Source organism: Mus pahari, chromosome 2, assembly GCF_900095145.1.
Source record: "Mus pahari chromosome 2, PAHARI_EIJ_v1.1, whole genome shotgun sequence".
Classification (NCBI taxonomy): domain Eukaryota; kingdom Metazoa; phylum Chordata; class Mammalia; order Rodentia; family Muridae; genus Mus; species Mus pahari.
Genome location: NC_034591.1, coordinates 141,409,984 through 141,434,511, shown reverse-complemented (window position 1 = coordinate 141,434,511; position 24,528 = coordinate 141,409,984). Strand labels below are relative to the sequence as shown.

The window sequence follows — 24,528 nt, the reverse complement described above, 5'->3', positions numbered from 1 at the left end:
GTGTCATTTTGTTCAGTGATATTGCCGCTGGTATCTGTATTGTAGGAAGTAGCCCTCCACGTATGCTCTTGCAAGCAGCCTTCACTGGGCGGGGTGAAAGTAAAATCATCAGAGAAGAGGGTCTGTTGAGGGGAAGAATTTCAGTGGGAGAAAGAGGAGGAGGGGAGAAGGCAATGAGGAAAACGACCAATTGTGTGTAGGGAGTGTGTGTGTGTGTGTGTGTGTGTGTGTGTGTGTGTGTTTGTCAAAGAATTAAAAAATGAAGAAGGTGGGCTGTGGAGAGTGGACAGTGACGTGCCAAAAAGTAAAAATCGTCATCTCTCCATCCTGTCCTAGATCTCTTGAAGATGAGGACTGGTGCTTGCCCCTCAAGGATTTCCTATGTGCAGCAGACAAGGAACTGTCAACAGAAGAGGGAACCAAGAGAGACATTAAGGTCCAGGTTAGCTCACAAGACAGTGGAGAGGTAAGGGCGAGGCTAACCCTCACCTTCAGCTTTTTTTCTTCTTCTTCTTTTATTTAAATACAAAGCATGCACGCAAGCCATCTATCATTTTCTTTGCTGCGTAGCCTGGTGTTGGGATCGGTGATTCTGATAGCTGCTCTTCCTATGATAGCTTTTCAGTTCTTAAAGGAAACATTGTGAGCGATCTCAGCACAGCAAGATTTGTTACACATCAGCCTGGCTTCCAGCTCCTTGGCATTGTGGATCAGAAACTTCCAGAAGTCACTAGGCAGCATGTGCTTGGCTTTCTTGTTGCTCCCATAACCAACATTAGGCATCAGGACCTGGCCCTTGAATCTCCTCCACACCCCGTTGTCAGTGCCTCTGGGTTTCCACCAGTTTCCCTTAATTTTAACATATCAGTCTCACTGGAGCCTGATGAACTTCTTGGTCCTCTTTTTGATGATCTTAGGCTTCATCAGAGGCTGGAGGGCAGCCTACCTCTTAGCTTTTACACCGTCAAGGTTTGGGTTATTTGACCTGTTCTCTATGTTGATCTTTGCAATTCTCTGTTTTATTAGGATCATGTTTATATGTTCATATAACATGGGATAAGACTGATGATGACTAGTGAATGGTCCTATTTGTCTGCACACATTGTAACTAATGTAGTCCTAAGTGTCCCCACACATTGGAACTAATACAGTCTTCCAGGGACACAGGCTAGATGAAGCTTTACAAACTTAACTGGCACAAGGTCATAAGACAGTCCTCAGAAGAATACATTCTCAGAGCCCACTCTTTCTCCTTTTTCCAAATGCCATGCTGAAGTGCCACAGGTATGTGACTGGCCAGCACTGCCATAGTACCTGCTGTTATTAGGGTTTTTGCAAGATCCATTCTCACAAGAACCTTTTACATTCTATTCCATTTCCCATTTAAATTATATTCTTAGTTCCAAGTTGAATGACAGATCTAAGAGCTTCCTTCACTGTAGTTTTCCTGTGGACTAGATGGCTTTGTGACATGTCCAGACTGTACAGGCATGACAACTGTCTCTCTGCTTTAGCAGGTTGTATCAGGCTAGTAGAGGGACTCCTTATGGTTCTACTCCACGCAGGGTGGTGTAAGAAGGTTGATCGTGTGTCTGAGGTCCTGTTCTCCAGGTAATGGATCCCCTGTGCACAGTCTCACACTAAGCCTCTGTTTAAGAGCAAAGTGAGTAGGGCAGCAGGACCAGGCGACATGGCTGCCTTGCTTTGATAGGTCAGTTCTTGTGAGACCAGGACAAATACCCTGTGAAGATGATTAGAACTTGGGCAGGACTGTTCTTTCCAGGGATGGAGAGCGAGCAGGTGGAGACTTCTTCAACCACCCAAGCTCAACAGCTGATTCCTCTTTAGAAGAGAGACTCTAAAAGAAGCTCTTGCTTAATTAAGAAAAAATTGCAAATTGTATCTTGGGTATTCTAAGTTTCTGGGCTAATATCCACTTATCAGTGAGTACATATCATGTGTACATATCTTTTGTGATTGGGTTACCTCACTCAGGATGATATCCTCCAGATGCATCCATGGGCCTAAGAATTTCATGAATTCATTGTTTTTAATTGCTGTGGATACTTCGCTCCTTCTTAGAATGGGGAACAAAATACCCATGGAAGGAGTTAAAGAGACAAAGTTCAGAGCTGAGAAATAAGAAATGACAATCCAGAGACTGCCCCACCCGGGGATCCATCCCATATACAACCACCAAACCAAGACACTACTGCATATTCCAGAAAGATTTTGCTGACAGGACCCTTGTGAATCTATGCCAATGCCTGGCAAATACAGAAGTGGATGCTCACAGTCATCTATTGGATGGAACACAGGGCCCCTAATGAAGGAGCTAGAGAAAGCACCCAAGGAGTTAAAGGGGTCTGCAACCCTATAGGAGGAACAATGATATGAACTAACCAGTACCCCCCAGAGCTGTGTCTCCAGTTGCATATGTAACAGAGGATGGCCTAGTTGGCCATCAATGGGAGGAGAGTCCCTTGGTATTGCGAAGATCATATGCCCCAGTACAGGGGAATGCCAGGGCCAGAAGGTGGGAGTGGGTAGGTTGGGGAGCGGGGCATGGGGAGGGTATAGGGGGCTTTGGGGATAGCATTTGAAATGTAAATGAAGAAAATATCTAATAAAAAAAGAAAGAATTGAAAACAATTCCAAGAAGCCATCTTCTGTGAAGAAGACTGTATAGCTAACAAAAAAATATTACTGAAGGATATAAATTTCCATATTCCTTCTTCATTGTTCCACTGCAAATATTATGTGTCCCTCAAAGGCCCAAGAGGTGAGAGCTTGGTCCCTGGTGTAGAGCTGTTGGAAAATGGTGTAACCTTAAGAAAGTGGAGGCTACTGGGAGTTCTTTAGATCACTGAGGGAATGGTGAAATTCAATGTTTTCCCCACCCCCACCCTTTCTTTCTTTCTCTTCCCTGCCATGGGGAGAGAAACTGTGATTTGCCACATGCTCCTGGCATGAAACAATTGTTTCACTGTTCATCTATTTATCACAGCAAGGGAAGGCTTACTAACACACTCTCTTCCACACTGAAAAATAAGGATGGGTCCTCCAAGTAAAGGAACCTACTCCAGTGGTTGCTGTGGGAGTTGAGAATTGAACCATTTTAAAAGAGACTTCCATTCAAATCAAGCTGTTGGGAACTTGAGTAAGGGGGTCATGCTTTCTATCAACAGGTAAGATCTATGACACTTCTGGAAGATCACCTTTATTTATTTAAAGTGTCCTGTATGCGAGCCTCAGCTCCTTGACTTCAGAATGAGTTCCTTAAGATCAGAGGTAGCTTCTCAAACTCCTGTGTCACCCACCTCACCAGCACACAGGGTGTATATATATAGACATCTCCACATGGACGCATAGGATAATGGCCCAGGCACAATTGCCTTGGGGAAGCCCTTTAAACTCACATTAACCCTCTGGCTCTTTGTTAACTTGCTGCAAGGTACATAGCTCTCTTGAATTTCTTTTTGGTATGGGATACTATTCTTCTCTGGAGGAATACGAGCCAAAGAGACTCAGCCAAAGAAAAGGAGCTTTGACCTGGTAATTCTATAAGCCATGTGATTTTTGTTTGTTTGTTTGCTTCTTTTATGAGACAGGGTCTCATTTTGCAGCCCAGTCTGGCCATAAATACACTGTGTTTCCCAGGATGGTCTCAACCTTATGGCAGTCCCCTCTCCTTAGCCTCTCGAGTGCTATGATTATAAGCATAAGGCACCGTGCCCAGCTTGAGCCACTTGAATTCTTACAGCAACACCAATAGGTAAGACAGGCTGTGCCTCAGTTTCCTCGCTTGTAAATGGAGCTGTGGAATTTGCCTTCTGTATTTCAGAGAACTTCTTGAAGCACTATTCAAATAGTGGGTATGAATAAAGAAACTTCTGTAAGCCACTGAGCTCGGCTCACAGAACAGTAGCCATCCACACTAAGGAACGGGTCCAACAGAGTTTGTATGCGGAGGATCCCACAAAGTTAAGGAACTGCACTCACCAGATATAAAAGGTAACAGTGTCAGATGGTATGACGTGGGAACGGGCAAGAAACACTCTCTGTGTAAACAATGCAAGATTTAGACTCCTTGGCTGCTAATTACACGAAGAGACCAAGACACTTGTAAACCCATCTGCTGTGCTGAGGATAATTCCATACGGTGGGAATCTGACTCTAGCTCTTACAGAGTGGGTTAAGTAGATGCAGGAGGGCTGGGGAGGGGGCAGCTCACTGGGAGCCTTCTTTACCAGTTCCTGAGCACTGCTGCAAGCATTAGCCCCACGTAATGTTTATGCCAGGGTGAAGTGGGTATTAGGTTCATATCCCTTAAATCAAGAAACCAATTTGTCCCAGATTATACAATTAATGAACAACTATATCCAGCACACTTGTTCATGTCCCAAATTCAGCCCTCCTCTTCATCCATGCTTGAGAGAAATCCTATCTTGGGTACTTTACTGGATCTACTGGAGTGAAAAACCGGCCCTCTTAGCTTACTGGCAAAGATGCAATTTGCAAGTCCTGTTGTATGTAACAGTAAGCTTCGCTGCCTGCACACCAACTTGAAAGACATTTTAAATGTGAAAGTTCATCACCCCATTTATTGCAAGATGGACTGAAAGATGCCTGAATTAGTGCATTATTATTATTTTTTTGCCTCTGATCCTGGGGCAGTAGGACCAAGGACCAGCTAAACAAGGGGTACAGATATGCTTTGATCTTAACCGAAGATGTCTAGAGGAATCTGATGTATTCTGTGAGAAGGCAATATGTGTCCTTCAATGTGAATATTGACTCACAGTAATCCCACTGTCTAAAATGACTTAACAGGACAGTGACTGCAACCCTGTAATTGTGTCTACTTGCTGTGTATGCATTTAAGGGTAGGCCTTATCCAAGTCATAGGAAGGCTAGCCGTGTTCTGCAAGCCTGGAGGAATAAGTTGGTGCTCAGATAAACACCAAAAAACAGGTCATTAATTCAAGCCAAGCCTCAGGCTCCCTCTGTTCCCCTTTTGCCTTATCCCACTGCCATATCTCTCAGGGCTGATCTGTGGTGGTGGTGTTTAGGGGTTGTCCATTTGAAGAGGAACATCGGAGGAGCAGTGAAGTAGACCCTAGTTGTGCGTTCTTGTACCTATTTCTCCTTAGAGCTAAAGAACTCATTTGGAATCAAGATGGATTTAGGCAAAATCTAGCCCCTACACACACCAAAAGAATGTTTGTCAATTCATTTGCCAGCCATGGAGGTAAACACTTTTATGTCTCTGATATGTTTGTCACCAACTGAGGAGTTTCTCTCCCTGGGTGCTATCTGTTGAATCATGTAGACTCCCTAGGCTGGATCACAAATCTTTTGATCCCCAAATATCTGAACAATGGCAGCAAGCCAACATGTCCACTGAGGAATGAACAGGATTGGAGTGACTAATCACATTCTGAGCCACTATTTTTCATTGGCTATTTTAATTAGTGAGAGAGTTCGGGTGTGAAAGCTAAGAAAGTGTCCCTTTCAGAAAGCCGTAGGAACTGTCTATCCACAAAGGTGTGTGTGTTTTCAATTCAAGGCTGGACACAGTGTGAGGCACAAAAGTCATATAAAGTATAGCTTTTGTCCCAAGGCATTCATGGCAAACCTGTGAAAGTAACTACTCACATGACATCTACAGAGGAATAGCACTAATTAGATCCCCACTTTTCCCCCGTCAGTCTAAAACTTGTCCATTAAAGTGAGATTCCTTCTTATGATAATTCCATCATAGGGTTAATTTACTTATTCTTCTGCTTCTTCTATTATGTCCATCCCGTCTAAGACTCTCCTTAGTTTGGTGATAGATGAGTTTGGTTGACTTTTGCACACAGTGGGAAGAATCCTACCCCCTACATCCATGGCAAAAAAAAAAAAAAAAAAAAAAAAAAAAAAGGCTGAATGTCAGCTTCTAAAAGCACAGGTTATCAGCGTTTCCATTCTGAAAGGAACACCTGGTTGCTTGGAAGTATCGGATGATCTAGGAGGAAAAATGTAGAATGGAAAGGATTGGTTTCAGGGGACAATGGCCACAGAAGATCAAAGAACCCGCGAGGCACCAGCATGCTTGAGAGTAGGCCAACCTCTGTGACATATACCTGGTGTCATTTTCTAGTGGAGATTCCTGATTAGCGGAAGGAGTCACAAAAACAGTTGGGAAAGGGAGCCTAGGATGCACTGTGCCTTTCTATACAACTGTTTGAACTAGAAGCTTACGATTTTCTGTCTGGAAGGTGTGCCTCAGATCTTTGTTTGTTGGCTTATTTGTTTGTTTCTTTTATTGAGGATGGACAAACTGGCTGAGACCTGCTGTGTGACAGTTCATTTTGCAGATAACTTGCATGCTTCCTCTCCCCCTTTATTTTTTTCCCAGGGAAGCCTGTTCTTTAGAGATGAGCCCGATCAAGTTTCAAGAAAGTCCAATCGACTCTTGATTCCCACTTTGGATAATAGCCTGGTTAATCTTTCATGATAGGCTGCACTATATTCAATCTAGTGGCCCATATATTTATAGGACAACTTCTCTGCAAAGAGATAGGCAAGCACACTGAAGGAAATCACCATGAATAATGCACATGGCTTATGCTTAGGGACATGGCCCTCATGGTAGAAAACAAAGGGTTTTGCAATGAGTAATACAAGGTAAGATTGGGTTAAATGCCCATGGGCAGCTCAAAGGGTTGTGCTGTTTCCAACTAAGAGACCGTTTAGGCAGGACAATGAGTTGAGCTGGGGATCTGTCAAAGAAGACAATGTTCATAGATCTTGGACAATTTGTATGATTTTTCCCAAATAGAGATGGGTTTGGTGGCCTTTCAGGAGGTGGTGTAGATACAGAAGATGCACTTCCATGGGGAAAATGGACTAAACTGTAGAGTAAAAGAAAAGAGAAGAGTGAAAGACAGGATTTCGGAGGGTCAGGTGGGAGCAGGGGGAGATTCTGAATATCAGGTTGAAGCTCTGCTATGAGAGGGTTTGAGAAGCAGGGACACAAGGAATGTTGAGTCCTGACAGGATATTCTGAAAGCAAGAATTAAGTGGTGCCAGAAAGGGATGGATAGAAGACGATTGCAGTGTCAACGAGAGATAGTACATGGCCCCTGCACCAGTGTGGCAGCCATCATTGAGGAAGAAAATATTGCTGGTAGGCAGCATGACAGAAAGCCATTTGCACAACAGTCGCTGGGCTGAATGTCCCCGAATCAGTGCTTAGACAAGCAAAACTGGATGGACCAGACTGTTGCTGTTTGTGATTTTCAGACTGTTGCTGACTTTCTGCCTCCATGACTGCGATGATAAAATACCATCACATGCTGGACTCGAAGGAAGTCACCTGGTTCCTGAAGCTGCCCTGCCTGTCTGGCCAGGCTGCAATCATGAGAATCTTCATTGCTAACATACTGAATGAGCCTCACGCTGGAAGACAGAAATGAGATTAGTGAATGGATTTCAGAAGCAAGAGCCTGAAAGATAACTGATAAAGAAAAGGAGGGTAGGCAGACACAAACAGAAGAGGGTTGCCAGGTGAAATCATTTCATTAGTAAAAATAGAAATGTGGGACCTTTGTCTATGGCCATGGAGGACTATAGACACAACCTATCACTGCCAAGGAATCTGCTCATGCCAATCAACTCTCTCTGTTGGATAATTTCCCAACAATGGACACATATGACAAGACTCCTATGTGGAGGGTTTGTGTGTTGTATGCACGTGTGCATGTGCACTAAGTGCATGTGTGCCTAGTTGAAATTATTAGCAAAGTTAATTGTAATTTTGCCCACCATTGCTGATTGCATAGAATTCTCAAGACCATGTTGGAGGCCCACCAGATGTTCGCAGCCCCTACTACCCATAAGAGGATTAGACTACTCTGAGGGAATGATGCAGGAGCCTGCCCATCTCCACCATTCATCCATCATAACTTCTTCACTCTGTGGGTCAAGGTAGTTTTGAATTATGCATAACTGGGTCAGGAATTAAAAGAGATTATTTAATGTTTTATATATATATATATATATATATATATATATATATATATATATATACACACACACACACACACACACACACACATATATATATATTCTCCTTCTTCTCCTCCTCTTCCTCCTTCTCTTCATCCTCTTCCTCCTTCTTTTTCTTCTCCTTCTTCTTCAAACATGTATCTCAGTGACTAGTGCCAGTGTTCAAGGAACTTACATCATTGATTTAAAAAGAAAGATGATTGGTCCGGGAAAAATTTCAATGAATAAAGCACTTGCCGTACAAGCACGAGGATCCAGATACACACAAAGTTGGGATTTAAAGAGGCAAACCATAAAGGCCTCTGTCTCAAGATAGAAGGTGAGGACCTATACCTAAGGTTGTTCTCTTACCTACACATGCATACATGCACAGTGGGAGGAAGGAGAGAGGGAGGAAAGACAACACTGTGGCCACCTGTGATGGAGTCAGACATGGAATGGACTCATGATATTGGCATCAGGTCTTGCTTGTGGTGAAGCCCGACAACTGGTCTGTTAGGAAGCCTCTCTACATTGTACCTACATTACCTGGTACATGCACCATAGGCCACTTTGGCTGAGGAAGACCTAAGGATTATGCAGTACGTTTCCATGAAGCAGGCCTCAAGTGCCTTAGACCATTGACTGCATTTTACTAGCCAGGAATAGGTTAAGTTGAGGCTGCATCCTAATTAATACAAGGCATGCTGGGTAATGAGAAAGAGCTCTTGATCATTGAGGATACAGACCTTTTGCTTAACTTTTCCCAGCAGTCAAACTATAGCCTCATTACCTGAGTGTGGCATTCCCTGGCATTATCTGCTATAACCTTCAGATTCCCAGCATTCATTTCTCCACTGGGTTCAGTTAAGGGAGTAAGGTGACCATGTTATTAAAACCACTGATGGAAGGAAAGTGTTGGCATCTCCTGGGCAGGGATGGAGCTAATTGTCACCATGGGGTCTGTGCTGTTGACTTGGGTGCTGAGGGAGGGGAACAGTGAGAGGACCCTGGGAGGTGTGGAATGCAGGGGCAGCTGAATCATTGCCTCATTTGTGTCCCAGATTCCACATGGCCTCCTTAGCTTTCAGAACACCCGTGTGACCTCACTGGATTCCAGGCTCTATATAGGCTCACCACCAGTGTCTACTCCTGTAAATAATTGAAAGGAATATAATAGGGTGAGAATTACTGTGGCCTCCCCCCACTTTGCCTTTCATAAAATCTTTTTATACCAGAGGGGTCTGGCCTCAACCACTCCTAGCTCTATAATTAGTTCTGGGAGCTGTGAAGACCGTGACTTACCTAATGACATTTCATGGTTCAATTTTTGGGGGTCCCCCAGGCCCTTTAATCTTTCTTGGAATAAAGATCCAGGGTTCCAGGTGACTGGTTAATTTGCACTAATAACATGTTGGTCTGTCAGTGGCTTCCTAAACCTCACAAATGAACAAGTGGGCCCCCAAGGCTAGTCTGCCAATTAGGGGGCCCTTCTCAGACTTCTAACTTCCAAGTAGATAACAGTTGGAGACTCATTAGTCACAACTGGCAGTTTTTTGTTACTGTCCCCATACTGGTTTTGCCTCAGCCATCATTCTGACATCCTCATTTCTGGAAGCAGAGATAGCAGCAGGGTTTCTGAGGTACACTAGACAGGGGCAAACTTGAGATCCTCTTGTGCTTCAGGGTACTGCACTGTGAGAATACATCAGAGCACACAACAGACAATCTTATCCTTGGGAACTTGAGACCTGAAAGATGAAGTGACCTTCAAGTCCCTCTCCACCCTGTCTACCTCTGGGATTGACTCAAAGCTCTTCAGCTGGTTTCCACTTACCTTCAGGTTGCTGTGGACAGAAACAACTGACGTGCAGGTGGGCAGGTCTTCCTTGGCTCACTGTTTCATGGAGTACAGTCAGCCGTGGTGACGGGGAGACATTCATGATGGAGTGCCTCCATGGAAAAAGGGATGCATATGTTTCACATGATAGCCAGACCAGAAAGCTTACTAGAGCCAATAGTGGATATGATATGGCTTCCAAAGTTCTGGAATGTTCCACAGTCTCTTGAGACACACCACCCACTGGAGATCAAGTGTTCAAATTCAGGAGCCTGTTTGGCCAATTTTAGACTCAAATCATAAGAGCTACCAACATCATCCTTGTCTTCCTGCTTTTAAACTTACTTTTCTACACTCTGCTGTACCCTCCCTGCCTCACTAAATTGTGCTTTCCCAAGATTCACACTTCACTATCTCATGCTTCTCTCAACTGTTCTTTCCTAAGACTGTCCTCTTTGAAGTCTTGGTGAGTTCACCCCTTGAAGACTAAGCCGACATTCCTGCCTCTTGCCTGGTTATAGCCCTTCTGCTTAGCTTGGTGACAGAAGTAATCAGACTTTCTCCACAGATACTGAGCTCCTGGGAATGAAGTAGACCATTGCATCTTCATCTTAGCATCATGAGAGCCTTGAAGTTCAGGCACCTGGTGATATTATAAGTAGTGTGAATGAATAAACACGTTAAAATGTTTACCCATTGTGTACAAAGATAACAAAGACTTGGGAAGACAGCAAATGCAGAATGCTTGGCATGCTTTAGAGAAGAAAGAGGAGAGACCTCTATTTAAATATTATTTTGAGACCCTCTTTGCTCTTATCTCCCATATGCATGGTAGGGAGGCAATTACAGCCCAAGTGCCCCCTCTATTCCCTCCTCCCTTCCATACTGGATCAGAAGGTGGGGCAAGAGGCTTACTTGAAGTGTGTTAGCAAAGCTGCTGTAAATTAATACTGTCTCTGGGGCCGAGAAGACTTGCGGCCAGGGTAAGCCACATTGCACCTTGTTCTAAAGCTATTGTGCTTGGATATTAATAGCCCAGGCAGTACTGTCTGTGTAGGCAAGTGTTGCTCTTTCTGGGCCATGTAAGCCCCCATATCCCAGAAACAAAAGGCTCCACAAATAACCTTGGCATGTTCTAAATTCCTCTGGAGAGGGAGCCTGGAGATAATTAACATGGCGAAGAGGGTGGGGCTCAGGACAGAGGACCCTGCAGGACAGTTTATAGCAACCTCCAGCTTAGAATGGGAGAAGTTTAGCGGGTGTTGGTGAAGGACCTGGAAAGGCAAAGCAGGTTAAGCCTTCTGGATTTTAGAGCTTGCCCTAAAAGAAGCCAACTGTGGTCCTAAAAAAAAAAAAATCAGTGAATTTTGACTATTTGTTCCAATCTGGGTTAAAGTTGTTTCATAGTGCTGTAATGGTCAAGCTAAATCTTGAGAACAATATTTAATCGATTTCAAAACAATATATCAGTGCAACAGAAATTGGCATGGTGGTAATCCTGATGCTAGCAATGACATCTTAGGATGCCACTCAGCCTGCTGCATGACACCAGCTCATCCCTGTGGTGGCCAGCTTTGGAAATCAAGAAGGAATAGGGACAGGGTGTAGGGTTTGATTTTGATCTCAGCTCCCTGTTTACCTCTTTCCAGGACAGATGAGATTTTCTTGAAGGTACCCCAACCTCCACCCGAGAGACACCCCACTCCCCCTTCCCTGGGCACTAGAAAGCTTCTCTTCTTGCCCTGTTTTACATGCTATTATTTTCTCTGTGACAAATGCCCCTGCCTGACATTGGCTTCACTGGGGATAGGTAACATTCTCCTCTCTTTGCCTCCATTTGTGGAACTTCCACATAAAACTGAAGCCTACCTAACAGCCAGGTGAGGGTGTGGCCTAAAGTGGAGCTCAGGGATGTTGACTGGTCATGTCTTCCCCAGCTCCTGCTGGATTGCATGTCATGTCTCAGACCTGAGGCCTGCACATGTGGTGAGCATACCTCAGAGAAAGAGGAGATATCTCTCTTCAGAGGAACCTAAACAAACAAACAGACACATAAACAAACGGAGAACTGTGAGGAAACCAGTCTCTGGCAACTTCTGATAACAGATCTCCATGCTGCGTGGATTAAGGCAGGGTCTAGTCCCTGGTCCCTTCTCTTTTGAAATAGTCTGTTGACTGCATTCGGCTCCAGACAAGACTCCATGGCCCAACTCAGCATCGCAGATAGGAAGATTCACCAGGCCTAATTGCTCCGGGACAGTAGGCATTATATTAACTCTCTGGGTCTGCCACAACACAGGGACACAAGACAGGTGGCTTAAGCCATGAAGATTCGTCAGCTGGATGCTTGGAATGCTGGGCCACATGCTCTAGGCCCCTCTCCTGGCTTTTGACACTCTAGGCTTGTAGTAGCTGAGACTGCTCCCCCTCTGTTCCTGTTTACCTGAGCCCAGTGTCCCACTTCCTTTTGTAGGACATTGGTTCTCCGGAATGACTCCGACCCTAATGACCTCATTTGACGTTGATAACCTCTCCCAAGTACTGTGCTGATCAACATGGTTACATGCAAGTTCCCAAGGCTTAGCATCCCAGCATATTGCTCTGAGTCTTTTATTAACATTTATTCATTATCCAGAACAATGGGTTTCACTGTGAAATTTTCATGCACACTCACACCATTTTTATGTTTTTCTCTCCTCCCCCATTGACCTCTCTTCCCCTTCCCAACTACTTTCCTCTCTACTTCATATTCTGATTTTCCTCTCTGACCTGTGTGCTTCATTGACATTCTGCACAGAATCCTGGGGGAGGGGTTGGTTGCAGGAACGACAGCTCCCTAGCAGACATTATACCACTAAAGAAAATGTTTCTCCCTTTCAAGTGTCTATTAACTGTCCATAAATACTCAGGTACTCTTTTGTGACTGGGATATAAAAGTCAGCATATCACAGGCATGTTATCTCCAGGATAGATGGGACTACAGGGGAGGGATGGGTCTCTCCCATTCTACAGGCAAAAGGCATCAAACTCTGGGAAGAACACAGAAGGACAAAAGAGCATGGGCTCTTAGTCTCCAGGCTGGATTTCAACTGTGGTCACACCGTGGGACACACATCTGTACCTGAGCCTCTAGGAAAGTGAGTAGAGTTCAGATTTCTCCATTCCGTGCCTTCCTGGTCATCCTCGGGTTGGGATTTCAGCATGTGACATACAGACTCAATGGGTAATTCCTGATCACTGAAGTCTGCAAACCTTCACAGAGGTAGATAGTGGACGTGAAAGTGATGGGTCAGAGTCAGTCCAGAGCACAGGTTTACAATCTGAGTGGAACTGGGGTGGGATGAAGACAGACATCAAATCCCTGGCTTCTAGCCCCTGGTTACAGGAGAAGCTGTCTGTGTTCATGTCTGCATCAAAGCCCCAGATACTTTCGATCAGCACAATTTTCCTGATGGCTTCAGAATGACAACTGTGTGCAAAGGCTCTGACCACAGGCTTGAGCTGAGGTCGGAAGAGTGAGGGCTTTGGGAGGACTGGACTCGATGCTTGGAAATCTTATCCACAGATTCTGGGATTACTTCCAGAGCTCAAGATAGATGTTAGCGATCCTGAGGGTACCAAGGAAGGCTACTATTTCAACACCAGGTTTTATCTTTTAAAATGTTCTTTTGTCCTTATATTAGCACCTGTGGAATGGATATAGAGTGATGTATGTATGTATGTATGTATGTATGTATGTATGTATGTATATATGTATGTATTTATGGTCAGGACTGAAGATAGCTCAGTGGGTCAAAGAGCTTGTTGTGCATTCATGATGATCTGAATTAGAATTCCAGAACCCATATAAAGGCTGGCTAGATAACTACAGTATATGTAATCCCAACCCTCATGCAAAAACATGGGAATTCATAGAAGCCTGCGGGTCAGCTAACCCAGTACACACAGCAAGAAAATGTACAGACAACACTGAAAATTGAAAAACAATCAAATGGAGAGACCATATCTAAAATAGGGTAAACAATGAGGAATAGCAACAGAGGTTGCCCTTCTGATCTACATTTGTGTGCCATGGCATACACACACACACACACACACACACACACACACACACACCATGCACACACGTGTATGCACATGTGCACACATATACACGCACACTGTGTGCCTGTAATTATTTCATTTTTTTCATCTTAAGAACACATCCCAGTTGATACTTTGTGAAGAAGAGCTGAGCACATTCACACACAAGTGAAAACGTTAGCGATGGTGACCTGGGTCCACCTGTGTTCAATCTGAATCCTGGGCACAACCCAAGGCAGCTAAGATAAGGCTTCGTGCAAAATCTCATACTTACTTGAAACATGAGAAGAGTTTGCATTCTTTTCCTTTTTGGTAATCCCATTTCATGGGTCTTGAATCTGAACTAGAGATGACGATATTCTGTCACAGTGTTAAAAGGTTGCCTATGCCAGGATGGAGATGAAATGGGGGGTAATAAACAGCTCTCTTTGGGTTTCTAGAATTGCAGGTGTGGCTCTGGCATACACCTCTGCCATTTGGCTCTTACCTCATGAGGCTTCCATATTTCAGGACCAAAGCACAGGAGAGCATCATTTGTTAATGCACATCAGTACAGTTTTCTGTTTCCCACAAGGAGGTTAGCTCTATTCTACAACCTGGTATTCAGGTATTCAGGGGTAGATTGATGCCCCACAACTAAGAGAATCAGGTGAAACTCCACTGATATTCAGAATGTTGGATTGAAACCCAAAACAAAGAGAAGTGACACTACTTGGCACAACTATATATCTCTTTGCGTTCATGTGAATATTTCTTTTATATGAGATAGATACTTAAAGTTTTACAATGATATGTGAGGTTTTGATGTGGCATTAGTAGGAAGAAATGAGTTGGGTATTTGAAGCTTCCCTGGAGGACAGGAGGGGATGCCTTACATCTTAGTGGTGAGGGGATGACTGTATGTTTCCTTCTTTGGTTGTGGTGACTATGGCAACACTTCTGAAGAAACTGCCCCCTAGAATCCCCGTGTTTGCACGTTTCATGGTACAGGATGCTTACATGTCTTCTCTTGTCCATAGATGTGTAGATTCCAAAGTCTATATAGGATTGCTTTAAGCTTGAAGAGTCCTGAAATCAGTGGTTATCAGAGATTTTCCTAAAAATACTAGAAGAAAGACCAGAATAACATTTGTCTTACGAATAGATAGCAGTGTGTTCACAAACAGACTATGCATTTCCCATGTAAGGTCCACTGTAACAGAACAATAGGGAGAAAGATTATAGCAACGTCATTTTGTCTCATAGGCAGGAACATCAAGGTCTCATTTCTTACTGGGTAATCCACAGAGATGGAAACGGAGTTGTGCTTTCTAGCATTTGTGTCTGCTCTTCAAGCTTGTGGGCTCCAGTTCTTGTTTAAACTCCATCACTGGCTTGGTCACCAAAAATGAAATTTCAAATATAATCACCCTAAAAGCCTGAGTTAAAATTTTTGTTTAGGTCACCATAAGGCTGTTCTTGTGTTGGGTAGACTGTGGAGGTGGGTTGTGGATAGATCCCAGAGGTGTGTTGTGAGTAGACTACAAAGATGAGTTGTATTTAGACCAAAAATAAAATTGATTATAGGAAGACTGCAGTGATAGTTTGTAGGTAAAATGAAGAGATGGATTATGAATAGACAGAAAAGGTTGGAAGTATGAAGACGGCAGTGGTGGTGTAGGGTGACTGCAGTGGTGGATTGTGGATAGAATGAAAAGGTGGATTGTGGGGAGACTGAAGAGGTGGATTATGGGTAGGTTCAGAAGGAGATTGTGAAAAAGCTGCAGTGCTGGGTTGAGGGTGGACTTAAGAGGTATGTTGTGGGTAGGCAACAGAGGAGGTTTGTGGGAAGACTGCCTGCTGTAGTGGGCTGGGAGAGACTGGAGCGTTAGGTTGTGGGTAAAATGAAGGGTTGGTTGTAGGGATGCTGCAGTGGTGGGTTGTGGATAGACTATAGAGTTAGGTTGAAGGAAGACGGAAGTGATGGGCTCGATATGAGGTCAAGATTGAATACTGTTCAGGATTCCTTGGATTTTGCTACTCCACCATTCCAAATATGGAATCCTTCAAGACAGGGCCTCCTAATGTCGACTGCTCCTGCTTCCAAGCTGTGAGAATGGTTACAGTCTTGTTTAGAATGGTGCCAAGCGAAGTGATTGATTGTGATCATTATCAATGGTAGTACTTGCAATTAGTAGTAATTGCCTGCTTGTTCGGGATCTTTTGGAGATAATTGAATCATACTACTCAGTAATTCAGTCCCTCCTGCCTCCCTTCCTCTTTCCCTTTCTGCCTCACCCTTACCCCCATGCCTGGAAAGGAAAGAGAAGGCAATTAATATTAATCAGTTCATTATGTTCGATTGAGATTTATTGAACCAGGCATTCAAATCCATTGCTCCACGATAGCTCTTTGGCTTCCTTGTTGTTCTGTATCACACATATATTTAACTCTCTGGGCTTCAGAACAATGCATAGTCATTAACTTCTTTCACCAAGAACCATTAGCCTAAAAGACTTCCGGATCTTGTAACCAGGAAAGATGGAGTGGACCTCACCTAGAGTCATGGAGTATGTGTTTGGCTGAGCCAGACCTCAAATCCCGAACTCTGTGCTGCTTAGGCCAGTGCTCATCCTGAGGAATACTACTGTTATTGCAAGATAATAATAAGGCATCAGACCAATACCATTTGTTCTTCTGTCACAGATGTTTGGGAGGGGAGAACAAAGACAGAATCTCACTGTAGTTACAAGTATGAGCGACAGCTCCATCCTAGCTCTGTGGTGATTTCCTGATGATGGCGAAGGCACTCTACTTCTCCTCAATTACATTACACTGTAGTGAAGGAGGCTGATCCTGTGGTGGCTACCTAAGAGGTACATCGACACAGCCATTTCTTTGCTCAGTACCTATCTTTCTAAGGCTCTTCTTTTCCATAAGACTTTTAAGTGGGTTTATGGTTCTGAAGCCATGGGTATTCTGGAGATTTGTGTAAAATTGCTGAATACGTGACAAATGCTCTGCCTGTCCATCTCCATCAGGTTTAAAGTCAAGGTCAAGGTCTGTAGAGACAGAATCTAGGGATGAAACCATCTGTAGCCTTTCCATGCTTGACATTCAACTCAAGCTACTGCCCTATCATTCAATTTCCTCTCTAACTGATCCTTTCTTCCATATCATCTGTCTGTCTATCTATCTATCTATCTATCTATCTATCTATCTATCTATCTATCTATACCTAAGTACACATAATTATATTTATATATACATAAATATGCTATATATATATATATATATATATATATATATATATATATATATATATATATATTGAATGCCTGCTACATATGTGGCACCTGGGAGTGAACAAGGAGTCAAAACCAATGCTTTATTTTTCTCAATTTCTCCCTCCCCCTCCCCTCCCCCTCCCCATCTCCCTTTCCCCCTCTCTCTGTATATATGTGTGTGCAGGTACCTGAAGGCTAGAAGAGGGTGTTAGACCTTCTGGAGATGAAGTTACAGGCAGCTGTAATCTACTCTATGCAAATATTGGTAATGAAACTTCATTTTTCCAGAAGACCAAGAAGTGATCTTAACTGCTGAGTCATCTTTATAGCCCCTAAACCTATGTCTCTCAAACTATGGGTTGTGGCCCTAAGTGGGGTATATATGAAAATTTTGACAACAATAAAAGGTTTCTGAATGCCAAACAGCTAAAAATCAGGTCAAAATCAAACACATAGTGAATCAAAGGGATCCTGCCAGTGTTCGTCCCTGTTGAATTCAGCGACTTCACAAGGAGGAATATTTGAAGGGTGGGGCCAATAGCGTAGAGATGATTGAATACATAGAATAAGATGGAGAGGAGTCTAAGATATTCTCCCTGGGTCTTTCCTGGGGGTAATTGGGAACTGACAAGGAGTTAACCAAGATTTGCAAGAACATACTTTACAAGAAAGATAACCAAGTCAGTTTTGTACACAATGAATTCCAGGTTCCCATGAGACCTTCAAGTGAGATGTGGTGAGGACAGGCACGAACACAAGCCTTGAGAGAGAGATGAGGGCTTGCCATCAACAGGGTGGAGATGAGCGCAGTGTATGGAGTAAGTCAACGCAGGAAGTAGAGAACAAATCAAGAGCGGCAGGAAGAGGGACGTGCCTCTTGGTCTCATGGAGAAAGAGTGAGAAGGTAGCTCATGTGACTTATTCAGACTCCTTTCTCACATGCAAAGGTGTCTAACCTGCAGTCCACAGGTCACGTGCATTTTAGAATCATCATGAATGTGGCTAAACATGTGTAGATACAGACATCATTTATGATGGCAAAAGGATGGAGTCCTCTGTGGGAGACTCCTTCTCTCTGGGGGAAGGAGGGCAGAAGACCTTCTCAGCCTGAGACAGCATCCCAGGTAAACTCCATTGTTCTTCCTACTGTGCCAAAGTTCAGGCGAGGTATAGTGTCTCTGTTTCTGTCTTTCTCTGAGGGTGCTGCAAGTAGATGCAGGCTTCCAAAGAATTCTTAGTGGGCAAAGTTAGAAAGGAGCATCCCCCACTCTAAGCCACCATCCTTACTCGGCAACACTCCTCAGACTCTGACAAAGCAGCTATAGGCCTGCAGTGAGTCAAAACAGAGGTGACTTGATATGTCCTGGTCTTTGTCTTACCCCAAATGGACCAGGATGACTGAAAACAGCTGAATTTTCCAGCCAGTAATGCTTTAAGGTGACTTTCGTCTGCCCTTTCCTTTAGGATTTAATGGTACGCTAATGTTGAATTAAAATGGAATTCCTATGGAGATGTACCATGTCTAAATCAATACCCACTGATTACTGTCAGGAGGATGAATATCAAAAGATATAATAGCAGTGGTGAGGCCCAGACCAGGGTGAATAAAGCTGCCTGTGTCCATTAACTCAAGCCTGACTAATGCTAAATTACAATAAAATATCTAGGAAATTCTGGCCAGAGCCACTTTAAAGCCCACAAAATGTAGCCTAATTAGTGGTATGATGACAAATGCAGGAAGAATTCATTATGCTCAAAGGCCTCTCACAAATGAGGAGTCTTACAAACTCCCCATTCCCCCTGTCCCTAACCACAACCCCAGAACACTGAGTGGCTGACATGCCTCAGAGTGACTGCTTCTCCAGGTACTGAGCTAAGGCAGGCTTTCTGTGGGCATCAGGGAACGAATTCCACTCCTCTTCCTTCTGAAACCAAGGCAGTATTCAGCTCTCCTTTCTCTAGGAGGCTCGCCTTCAATGCCTATGTCTGGATATCCATGCTTTGTAATGCAGTGGCTGGGAGCACACATCCTTATGTCAGGTACTCTGGGTTCGTGTGCATTCTTCCTTTGCCCTTTCCTGCTCGTATGACATATGTACCTCTATTTCTTTACATGCAAATGAGATTTCCCACTTATAATGTAGATCTTGAAAATGTTATCAAAAGTGTTAGGACATTCAAAAGGTTTTCAATAGTATCTATACTAATAGTGTGCAATAGTATGAACTAGTTTTTCTTCTTTTTGTGTGTCACTGGAGCATAAGGCCTCTTGGTTGCTAGGCATTTACTCTACAACCCTATATCTTCACCCTTCTTTTTGCTGTTTTTGTTTTGATATGCATTCTCACTAAGTTGCCGAGTCTGGCCTTGAACTTCATTTTATAGACCAGGTAAGATTTGAACTGAGATAGTCCTGTATTAGCCTTTGAAGTAGCTGAAAAGTAGAATAAAAAAGGAGATATTAGGACAAGTCTTCTCTGCCACAAATGCACAAAATTAAGGGCTGTTATAAGGAGAAAATCTTTAAAACAAAACAAAACAAAACAAAACCATGTACAACCTTGCCTATTTATAAGTGAAAACTGAGACCCAAGTAGGGGACAGTGATTTCCTGAGGCTGTCAGGCATTTCAGTTCCATCTAAACAGTGATTAAGAGCCTTCTGTGCCTAGCTTCCATTCTTGTTACTAGGCCACTTGATCAACTCACCCCTGTTAGTAAGCAACCAGTCATGTTGTCAGACAGACAGAATTATCTGCAAAGCAGGTATGGCTATTGCTGGGCCATGGCGGTGACTGAGATGGAGACAGAGATTAAAGGTGAAAGGCTGTGGGAGCAGAGGAATGACAGGAAATCTAACTCGGAGATTGGAAGAATGAGTTAGGTAGCAAAAAGAAAGAACACAGCATCATGTTCAGGAGCAAAGGCACAAGCAGAGAAAAACAAGACAAGCGCAAGAGATAGTCAGTAGGTTGACAATAAGGGACACACGGTACCAGGACATAGGTGGCAGAACACGAGATTAGGTAGACCTTCTTCTCCTGAGCATAGGGAATGGAGAGAGCTCTGTAGCTAATGGGTGAGCAGAAGATTAGCATGTTTACACCAACAGGAAATGGTCTCAGTTCATCTGGAAAGTGGATTTAAGGACTAATATGGAAGAATAAATTTCAAAAGTGACCAGAGTAAGGATAAATAAAGATTGAACAAGAAGCACAGAAGCAGAGAAAGAAGGATTGGCTGGGACACCGTTTAATGGATGAAGTCAGACAAAGCTCGTAACGTGTCCAGTGTAGGAAAGAAAAAGAAAAAGAGTATGGGATGATTTCACATTTCTCCGGACCGGGGATAGGGACATCGTGCTTCTCAACACTCATGGAACACTTGACACAGTGAATATTAGAGTCATTCTGGAACCGCTACAGCGAGGGCGTGATAAGATCATAACCTGACTCCTGAAGACTGGATATTTAAGGAGACACCAGAGGTCTGAATGAGGACCACTGGAGATGTGCAAGGTGAAGCAAAGGGCTTGAATCCCTGAGACCAGCAAGACGTCCATAGTCTCAACACTAAGAGAAGAAGGGATGTCCAATCACAGGAGGGATTAGAAAGTAATTGGGCTATGAGCAGTAGAATGTAGTGATCTATTCCAGGAGCGTGGGAATTGTTTTTTTCCCTGAAAAGGATGAAAAGTTGTAGTTGAAGGAGGATTTAGATTCAAAAACCGTTCCTGTGAGGAATACAGAGACTTAGGTGTGCCTGTGTCAGAGGGCAGAGCCGACAGAATTAAAGAGGCTAAAACATGGAAAATAAAGAAGACAGTAGTTGAAGGAAAGTGCTGGAGCAGCAGCAGAGGCTGAGCTTAGTACACAGGCCAGAATGACAGTCACTAAGAAATCAAGTACCACTGCTGGGTGCTAAATACCCTTGGTTTAAGCAAGTAACATCTGTGATTTGGGCTAGGAAGATGGCAGGCAAAAATCCTGTTATACTGCAGATTTTCCATATGACCCAGCTACACTATCCCTGGTTATTTACCCAAAGGATTAAAACTCAAACCATCACAGAGATGTCTGCTCATCAGTGATTTTGTAGCACTATTCCCAATAGCTAAGTTATGGAACCAACCTAGGGACCCCACAACAAAGCAGCGGATAAAGAAAGTGTCAGATATGGACACAATACACAATAGAGGGTTTTTGTTTTTTTAATCCACAAAGAGAACAACCTTATCCTGTTTGCAGGAAAATGGATGTAGTCAAAAGTAATGATATTAGGCAAATTAAGCCTCTCTGAGAAAGACAGTTATTGTCTGCTGTCATTTGTGGTTCCTAGATTTTGTATGGATGTATGAAATCATACAAGCACACACGACATGAAAGCAGACGTAAAGCTCTCTGGGGAATACTGAGATACAGGCTCAGGGTTACAGCTTCCTGGGAGACAGTAGCTCTATTGGGATGCTGGTTGCAGTCTTGCTGATGTTTCCCCACCACTTTTTCTAGTCCTTCTGTTGTCCATGACTCTGAAACGAATCATCCATGTCTGACAGCTCTGGAAATATCCACAGAATTGTTGCTTTGTTTCTGACCTGAGCCTCAGTCTACGTCATGGTTGGGTATTTGAAACACTGGTTACAATAAAGATTTAAAGTCTTATACACAGGATCTCACACTAGACTCTGTCCTAACATAAAATCAGCCGGCCAGTCAACATAGCCACATATCTTAATCTTATGACAAGTTTGGACTCCTTCACATGATCCCTTTACCCTCTTCTCTTGCCACAGAATAAACGCCACTCTATATAACAAGAATCATTTTTGGCTTTCAGTGACCTGATCCTACTACCTCATAGTTGGTTCCTTACAAGCAGCTACAGAGGCGAAGACACACTCAGAAGTTGCTTGTAAACACAGAGCTATAATGGTGACCTTTCCCAAGTCCAGGAGATAGCCGATGGTCATTTTTCACTGTGACATGGAGACCCTGACAACTTCCTGCTAAGAGAAATAGATAGGGCAACAATAATTGTAACCAGGGCAGGGGCCGTTGCTGGAGTGGAAGAAAATGATGGAAGATTAGGAGTGAACCTTTCAGAATCACATCTCTGTGCTTTGATCTTATGGGGGATAGGAAAGCCATCTTATCCTGATAGCACTCTTGACTTCTGTGCCTGTCTGAGCCTATTGTCAACTGTACGTCTCCATCTTTGTTGTTCTGCTCAGTTTCTATCATTAACCCCATCTGATTTTTATGGCACTATTTCAACAACAAATTGGTCAAGGCTCTGCCTTGAAATTACAAATTTAAATGTGCTTTTTCAGCATCTGTGTGTATTTAATATTTTTGTCCTTTTTTTCTTTCCTTTTTTATTAAATATTTTCTTTATTTACATTTCAAATGTTATCCCCTTTCATAGTTTCCCCTCTGAAAATTCCCAGTCCTCTCTCTCTTCCTCCTGCTACTCAAACCACTCACTCCCACTTCCTGGCCCTGGCCTTCTCCTATACTGGGGCATAGAACCTTCACAAGACCAAGGGCCTATCCTCCAATTGATGACCAACTAAGCCATCCTCTGCTACATATGCAGCTAGAGCCATGAGTCCCACCATGTGTTTTCTTTGATTGGTGGTTTAGTCACAGAGAGCTCTGGGGGTACTGGTTAGTTCATATTGCTGTTCCTCCTATGGGGCTGCAAACCCCTTCAGCTCCTTGGGTCCTTTCTCTAGCTCCTTCATTGGGGACCCTGTGCTCCATTTAATGGATGACTGTGAGCAACCATTTCTGTATTTGTTAGGCACTGCTAAAGTCTCTTAGGAGACAGCTATATCAGGCTCCTGTCAACAAAATTTTGTCGGCATCTGCAATAGTGTCTGGGTTTGGTGGTTGTTTATGGGATGGATTGCCAATGGGACACTCTCTGGATGGTCATTCCTTCAGTCTCTGCTCTGAACTTTGTCTCTGTAACTCCTCCCACAGGCATTTTGTTCCCCCTTCTAAGAAGGATTAAAGTATCCACACTTTGGTCTGTCTTTTTCTTGAGTTTCATGTGTTTTGCAAATTGTATCTTATGTATTATGAGATTCTGGTCTAATATCATCTTATCAGTGAGTGCATATCATGTGTGTTCTTTTGTGATTGGGTTACCTCACTTAAGATGATATCCTCTAGATCCATCCATTTGTCTAAGAATTTTACAAATTTATTGTTTGTAATAGCTGCATAGAACTACATTTTGCAAACGAACCACATTTTCTGTATCCATTCCTCTGTTGAGGGAAATTTGGGTTCTTTCCAGCTCCTGGCTATTGTGAATAAGGCTGCTATGAACATAGTGGATCATGTGTACTTATTACAAGTTGAAGCATCTTCTGGGTATGTGCCCAGGAGGGGTATTGCTGAATTTGCTGGTAGTGCTATGTCCAGTTTTCTGAGGAACCACCAAACTGATTTCCAGAGTTGTTGTTCCAGTTTGCAATCCCACCAGCAATGGAGGAGTGTTCCTCCTTCTCCACATCCTCGTCAACATCTGCTGTCAGGTGAAAACCTGAGTTTTTCATCTTAGCCATTCTGACTGATGTGAGGTGGAATCTCAGGATTGTTTTGATTTGCATTTCCCTGATGATTAAGGATGTTGAACATTTTTTTAGGTGCTTCTCAGTCATTTGGTATTCCTCAGTTGAGAATTCTTTGTTTAGCTCTGTACCCTATTTTTTAATAGGGTTATTTGGTTTTTTGGATGCTCATGGATTGGCAGAATTAATATAGTGAAAAATAGCTATCTTGCTGAAAACAATCTACAGATTCAATGCAATCCCCATCAAAATTCCAACTGAATTCTTCACAGAGTTAGAAAGGGTAATTTGCAAATTCATCTGGAATAACAAGAAAACCTAGGATAGCAAAAACTATTCTCAACAATAAAAGAACCACTGGTGGAATCACCATTCCTGACCTCAAGCTGTACTATGGAACAATTGTGATAAAAACAAACAAACAACTGCATGTTACTGGTACAGCAACAGACAGGTAGATCAATGGAATAGAATTGAACACTCAGAAATGAACCCACACACCTATGGTCACTTGATCTTTGACAAAGGAGCTAAAACCATTCAGTGGAACAAAAGAGAGTATTTTCAACAAATGGTGCTGGCTCAACTGGTGGTTAGCATGTAGGAGAATGCAAATTGATCCATTCTTATCTCCTTGTACAAAGCTCAAGTCTAAGTGGATCAAGGAACTCTACATAAAACCAGAGACACTGAAACTTATAGAGGAGAAAGTGGGGGAAAGCCTCG

At 43.3% G+C, this 24,528-nt stretch overlaps 1 pseudogene; it reads right to left on the bottom strand.

Moving 5' to 3' along the window:
• Positions 1-519: 519 nt before the first annotated feature.
• LOC110316911 lies at positions 520-8,884 on the bottom strand (annotated as a pseudogene).
• Between the last annotated feature and the right edge of the window lie 15,644 nt (positions 8,885-24,528).